The 7,748-nt window shown below is 44.2% G+C and overlaps 1 long non-coding RNA gene across 1 annotated transcript; it reads right to left on the reverse strand.

Annotated features, from left to right (window-relative positions):
* Positions 1–202: 202 nt before the first annotated feature.
* Positions 203–1,414, reverse strand: LOC131472974 (uncharacterized). Its single transcript, XR_009242164.1, has 3 exons — positions 1,240–1,414; positions 1,076–1,141; positions 203–836 (listed from the first exon to the last, which is right to left on the reverse strand). It is a non-coding gene; the product is annotated as an uncharacterized LOC131472974 (long non-coding RNA).
* Between the last annotated feature and the right edge of the window lie 6,334 nt (positions 1,415–7,748).

The raw sequence follows: 7,748 nt of genomic DNA on the forward strand, positions 1-7,748 counted from the left end.
CCCCAAAACAGTGGAATTCTTTTTTTCTGTTGTTGAACTATCAAATTTTCTCTGACATTTTTCCTTGACTCACTTGTTAACTTACCAGATCATGGTCCATGGTAAGCTGACTTGTTAACCAGCCAATCATTATCAATCACGTATTCTGTTTGAAATTACTTTTATTATTATTAGGTATTGTAATGGTTACAGAGAGCAGACAATGGCTATCTGGATGCGAGTAGGATTTCCACAGATTGTTTCAGAAACAAGTCGCAGATCTCATCTTTACTAATGTTTGTGGGCAACAGTCAAAGAGTCACTTCTGCTCTTCATGTCTGTGGAGGTTCTCAGTCATCCAGGTCATAGTCTTTAATTTATAATCATTCTCATGAGGGGTTTTTAGCTGGGATATGTCGGCCCGTGGGGGCAGAGACTCACTGGGGGGTGGGAGTGCCCTGTTGTTGTTTGGGTCACTCCCCTTCCATAGTTCAATCTTAAAGGGTCTTTGGTGTCATCCCCTCGAGGCCTAGGACCGTCATAAAGCTGCGACGGGATCATAGTCGTCGGGGGGCCTCCCTGTGTCCGTGTAGTGAGTGTCTGGGGTCACTCAGCTGTTTGTCCAGATGCCAGGTGGACAGATGCCTGCCAGTGTGTACAGGGCTGGTCAGGTGGAATGCACAGACCTGGGTCTTCCCTGGGTTGGCGTTTAGGAACCAGGATCTACTGTAGTACCCCGATAGGATCTTCAGGGCATCTGCAAGGTGCTTCTCTTTGGTTTCAAAGCTTTTTGCCTGAATTGCCAGGCAGAGATCATCTGCGTATGAACCTTTGGATGATGTTGCCCGGCTCTTAGGCTGCAACAAAAATAGGGAGAGAAGACGAGGTCTAGTGCAAAACATTCCAAATTTAAAAATAATGCACACTTTTATAAATTGTTTAAAAGCACAATGTGTTCACTCAAACCAAAATAAATAAATCCGTTCAGGCTTAGGCTTGTGGTGAAATGCAGCTAGTGAGAGGAGGAGTCTAAATTAAAATACTCAAATCACCAGGTTATGTGACAGGCACACACGCACACACACACAGTGAATACCCAAATCCCAGGGGACACAGCACGGAGAGAAAACGGACACCTCCACCCAGGTCACCAGCCTTGGCACTAAAAAAAACAAGATACAGAAATTACATGAATAAATTGTTCAAACTAAATATAAATTGCCCAGAATAAGAAAAAACAAAAAAAATATCACTACTCACTCAAAGAAAATAACCAAATCAAACACAATAAACCAAATAATTACAACTGGGCAAATTATATTACCAAAAACAATTTACATATAATTCCCCAAAATAATAAACATAACACTATATAAAGGGGACAGCTGATCGTGACGTCATCCAGTTCACGTTTTAATCAGCCAGGTGGCCAACATTAATCTAAAAAATATACAAATGCCCCATGCTGATGGTGTCTGTGTCCGTGCGAGAGAGGCCAGCCAGAGTCTGAGAGAGAGCGAGAGAGAGGAAGGAAGGCTTCTTAAAACAAGTGGTGTGTCCAGGTGTAGCTCATCCCTGTGATGATGACCCCGCCTCCAGGCCTGAAACAAAACAAAGAAGGCCAGCAACACTCCCACAAATAAGGGGACGTCACACTCAACCCCATAAAAAAAGGGTTCCAACTAGGAACACAAAAAAAAAACCTGACCATTTCATGACGACCCCATCCAACCAACCAACACCAACTACGTCCTCTCAGCAACTTCAGTTCCTGAAGAAGCAAATTAAGTGGGACACAAAAGGATGTGGTAGGCCAAAGAGGGTGAACACATTGGCCAGGATATATACAGTACCATACATTAACAAGGAGTTCTTGACAAAGCATCAACCACAACTATGTCATGCTCTATAACATGATTTATACTTGGTGTATCGCCAAACAAAGATGGATAACTGTGAGAGCCGACAACTCAGCACTTTCAGCAGATAGATGACCGAGTAATGCCACTAAATGTTTCCGCGTTTCTCAGTCTACGACGCAACACGCTTTCATCAGGTGCTCTAACACCATCTTCCTCTCCTGTAGAGAGACTCCTCACTGCTGCCACTGCTGAGAGGGATTTACAGTCACAAGCACAATACGGCTTGAGCAGATTGACGTGACACAGTTGAGTCACCTGACGCAGCACCTTAAAAGGACCAGAAAAATGTGCTGGAACTGTGAACCAATCAAGGGCAACAGAGCCAGAATCTGAGCTCAAGGACAAAACACACAATCCTCTGCTTTCTGATTATAAAGATGTTTAATTTTTTCTTGAGCAGAAGACAGGTTCCTTTTAGCCATCTCTCCCGCCAAGTACAAACGGTGCCGAAACCCTTCACATAAACAAGATTACTCGGCGGTTCTGATGGAACCACAGCATCACGCAACAGTGGACCGTGAACAACATCTGTACCTGTAATTTGACATGTGTGGCATGATTTTATATACCGTGACAAGTCCCTCTTTAAACAAGGCCAAAAAAAATAACGCAAAATGTAGTCATGCATTTTACGGACACCTAAATGTCCCGACTCCTCATGTGACGTCTTTAGGACCTCCTCCCGAAATTTTTCAGGAATTACAACTTGAAACACAGTCTTACCACAGAAATTGTCCCCATATAGCAACCATTCCTCACCAACAAGCCTCTGTGTAGCAGGTAACCCCTGGCAGCGCTCTTCCCCTCTTCGGTGGAGGGAACAGCATCAAACAAAGGATGCAGGGAGGGATCAGGTCTCTGCTCCCGAACCAGATCACTGTGAGAGACAGACAACAGTGAGTTCAGGGGAACAACCTCCACCTCACTCACTTTTCTCAGGTGTGAACACTTCTGGAAAATGCTTAGCCTTCTCATCTGAATTACCAGTTACTGTGGGTGAAGATGATACAACGGGGGACGGTGGACCCTCAGCCCACACGCGACAGCCAGCCAGACCGTTGCCCAGAATGACATCCACACCCTTAATTGGCAGTGCAGGGCGAACCCCCATGGTAACTTTACCCTGTACCAAGCCAAGTTAAGGACAACAGAATATAGAGGAACAGGCACAACACTCAATCGCATACCCCTCATACAAACAAGGTCCCCAGTGTCAGACTCATTTGAAAAAGGCAATCATGTGTAGCAGTGTCTCTCAGAATTGCAGTGTCACACAGTTACCTCCAACCATTGACACAAAGCCTTCTGACAAAAAAGCCTTTTAGCATTAGCTTTGGGACAGTCAGCTTTCCAATGCCCGTTACCCCCGCAGAAGCTACAAACTTTGTACTGTGTCCGATTTGGTGTTGCTTTTTCCCACTTACCCAGGCGTAGATGAAGTTTATCCTCCCATTTGCTGGAAGTACGATACATACTGGCACCATGTGAGAACTTAGAGCCATTATCACCCCTGTGCGTGAGCACAAACTCATCAGCCAGTGCAGCAGCTTCAGCTGCAGTCCTCACTTTGTGCTCACTGATGTGAAGTGAATTTTTGAATTAAATGTGACCAGTTCTCTAGCTAACTCTACTAGATTTCTCCCACCTCGTGAACTTTTGCCTGTAAGCTTTTGGAGGTCTTGGGGTCACTTGAATGGGACAGTAGGCGGCTTGTAGGCAGATTTTATGGTTATTAGGGATGGGAATTGATAAGAATTTAACGATTCCGATTCCATTATCGATATTGCTTATCAACCCGATTCCTTATCGATTTTCTTATCGATTCTCATTGGGTGAGGGAATATGTACAAATTTGTTTGTTGGTACAAACTCTCTGTTTTTCGGGCCGTACAGTGAACATGATCACTTCCAGGTACCTGGCCAATCACAGTACAGTCCTGGTTCTGGGGGTGTGGTTTTGGTCTGAAACAGCACGGCTGACGAGAGTGTCAGTGAGGAGATATTTTGATCAGCTCGTTTGCAGCGATTAGGAGGATTTTAACCATGAAAACAAGTTAATATATGTAAGTAGACCTCCATAACTAACATATATGTGTGATACAAGCATTTGATGTCACCTTTAAATATATAAAAAGAAAAATCTATCAGATATTTATGTTTTTCATGCATGCAAAGCCTGTGCCCACCAGTTCTCAGAGATCTTCACTACAATTGTCAACCTCTCCCTGGCACAGGCCTCCATCCCAACCTGCCTGATGTCTGCCACCGTCATCCCCATACCTAAGAGACCAGCCACTAACAGCCTGAATGACTTCACCTGGAACCTGGAGCTATGTACGGATGCTCTTCATTGACTACAGCTCAGCGTTTAATACCATCATCCCAGACATCCTGGTCAGCAAACTGTCTGACCTGGGACTCCACCCACTGGGTCAAAGGATGGGCAGGTTTGGAGACAGTGAGGTGGATGAAGGAGGAGGATCTGAGAGGTACGGAGGGGCACACCGGTGGTGACGGGCACTGGATCAGATGAGAATGATTTTAACTGAATGAACTGAGTGTAACCGGAGAGGTCAAATTTAAACCAGGTGAGGGGTGTGTGTGAGATGCCAATGGAGTGAAAGTCTGTCTAGGAGGATGGTGTTTGAGATGGTATCAAAGGCAGCAGTCAGATCAAGTAGGATAAGTATTGAAGAAAGTCTGGAGTCAGCTGCAAGGAGGTGATTAGTGATTTTAACCAGTGCTGTTTCTGTGCTGTGGAGGAGGCAGAAACTAGATTGAAACTGTTCATAGAGATTATTATGAGGAAGATGGGTGTGGAGTTGAATAGCGACTGTTTTTCACGATTTTTTGAGATGAATGGGAGATTTGAAATGGGACGGAGGTTATTGGGGTTGTCTGCACCGTATTTTTTCAGAATATGAGTGACAGCAGCTGTTTTAAGTGAAGAGGGGACAGTACCAGTGGTGAGGGAAGAATTAATTATTTGTGTTAAGAGGGGCACCAGGGACGGAAGGGTGGCTTTGACTAGAATGGTAGGGAGGGGTCCAACTGGCAGGAAGAAGATTTGGATTTTTTTAACAAGATCAGAAAAGGATGAGAATGGGTGGGTGAGGGACAAAGAGGGGACCAGGGAAGAGGAAGTTTGGGAGATGTTTGGGATGAGTTGATGGATTTTGTTAATTTGGGATGTGAAGAATAACATAAGTGAATTACAGAATGTTGTGGTGTACATGTGAGGAGGGAGTGAGCTACGGGGTTGTGTGATTTTGTGAGAGAGCTGAAGAGCTGAAGAGTTTCCTTGATTGGAGCAGATTAGATCAGGGTAGTGTGACAATTTTGCTTGAGTGCAGTTTTCTTGTTGGCGACCTTGGGATTTGAGTTGACGGAGAAAAGGGGTGAACCATGGGGCAGAGCAGGTGAAGGATACAGTCACGGTGTGTGCTGAGCCCCCTCTTCTACACACGTCGGGCTGCAGCTCTGCCCACTCCAACAATACCATTGAGAGGTTCGCAGACGACACAACAGGGGTAGGGCTGATCTCAGGGGGGATGAGTCTGCCTACAGGGATGAGGTCCTGGCCCTGTTTACCTGCAAAGACCAAAAAGATCATCCTGGACTTCAGAAAGAACAGGGCAGAAGGATATCAACTCTTCCCGATGCCTCAGCAGGTCTGAGCACATCACTCTGGAAAGATCCCACACTGCCCCACCACCTCTTTGCTCTGTTGGTCCCAAGCCATCACTAGATTGAACTCTAATGCGCACTAACCCCCACCCCCCGCAACACAACACACTACCTCACCCAATATTATTAATTCAATGAATTGTTCCTAATACAATGAGGTAATACTGCGTTGCATTTTCTGTTTGCTTGTTGTCGTTATTTAGGATTGTTTGCCAGGCAAACGTATTTATTTTTTATGCCATATTTATGTATATGTTTCACACCTGCGTTTGATTTGAAATTTCCTAAAGAAGAGGAAATTAAATAGAAAAGAACAAAAAGTCCTGTTGTGAGACCGCAGTACCACTGATAAAGACAGAGGGAGGCAGAGAGCAGGACTGTAGCCAAACCAGCTCTGTGTTTGTGTCCAACAGAGGCGTTAAACTGGCGGGCCCCATTCGATTACATGTGGCCCTCTACTTAATGTTATGTTAAGATGAAAACATGGATTGTGACCTCTTCTTCCTTTAAACGCAGCATGTGTGGCTGAGACACAGCTGCCAGTGAACTGAGAGAATATAGATACAATACAATATGTCTTTGCTACTGTGGTACACTCAAAACCAGACCACCACTTCAGTATTTGAAGAATTTATATTTATAACTGGTGGTCATTTATTTACGTTTTTGAGTATTACATTTTCTTTTTACTTACTATTACGGTCTAATATTGTTTGGGGGACCGGGAGTAAATATTTCATATATTGGTTGAGGGGCGCATTTCCACCTCCTCACCAGACAGATTTTATATATATATATATATATATATATATATATATATATATATATATATATATATATATATGTGAAATATCGGCATAAATGTCGGCCCCCTCTTAACCAGACTAGACGCTCATTGGCCCCCGTGTCATTTGACTTTGTCCCCCCTGGTGTAGAGTATGATGGTAATCTGCAATCACAATGATGAAACTGTTGCTTTGTTGTTGTTTTGTTGTATTTTAATTTCAGTTTTGTTTACATATATAGTCTGTACAAACAGTGAGGTCCCCCACAAATGTGAGTGTGCATGTCCAGCTCCACTGGTGGACCTGGCTCCAGTGTCTCAGAGCATGTTGCTGAATTTCACATGATTTGAAACCTAATTTTTTAAAAACCTATTGACTTTTTTAATCATTCACGTTTGATAAGGTGGTCAATAACACATTAACAAAGTCAGAAGACATATTTGTCTTTATATGATGTGGCATATTTGATATTGGTAACATGCATGAGTGATGATGAACTAACAAAAAGAGGAGTAAAGAAAAGAGAGAGAGAAGACAGCACAATATTCTAATGAATGATCGCCTCTCTCAAATATAAGCTTTTATTAGGTTTGGGGAAGAGGATCCAATAAAAGTGAACAGTGTGTGCCTCAATCACACAATAATGGGAAAGAAAATGGATTTGAGCTCTGTGAACTCAAATGAAAGTCAAACCTCTCACATAATCTCTGCACATGGTTCACTAATGAGCTGCATGAGGCTCCACCCCTCACACAGAGAGGGAGGGTCTTCAATCTGTGTCAGCACACAAGTGTCTTTGTGTGAAAGTGTGTCCGCAGGTGGGTGAAGCTGCACACCACTCATGAGAAAGTGAGTTAGGGTTTCACAATGTGTATGTGACCCCACTGGGGGAAGGGCTAGGGGTCAGGGGTCACCTGTGGCCTTACAAAGGGAAGCCCAGTCAATTCTCCCTCCCAACAAAAAGTCATGTGCTTGGCAGCAGCGGCTGGGCGAGAGAAAGGCCTTATTACCATGAGCTCTCGCCCGTGGCCTGCAACAATGATGGATCAGCATCTGCACATGCTGACACACTGATACTTATCCCACAGTGGGAGAGCCACCTCCACGCTCAGCACCACAGAAGGAGAGAGGGAGGGGCGGCAGACATCTTTACATATGTGACAGCATGATGTGCTGCTGAGTCGGGCCTGCTGTCGTGCATCAGCAGATTGTCTTATATTAGCTGCAGTCCATCTGCACCTTACCACAGCGAGTGAATGGACTGAGTCCATGTGGTCAAAACAAAAAAAGAATCATATGAAGTTTAATGGAAAAACACCCAGAAATGTAAATGTTTCTACTGGTGGTCTTCGATATGAAATGAATTATGTAACTC

The sequence above is a fragment of the Solea solea genome, chromosome 14 (genome assembly GCF_958295425.1).
Source record: "Solea solea chromosome 14, fSolSol10.1, whole genome shotgun sequence".
Taxonomy (NCBI): domain Eukaryota; kingdom Metazoa; phylum Chordata; class Actinopteri; order Pleuronectiformes; family Soleidae; genus Solea; species Solea solea.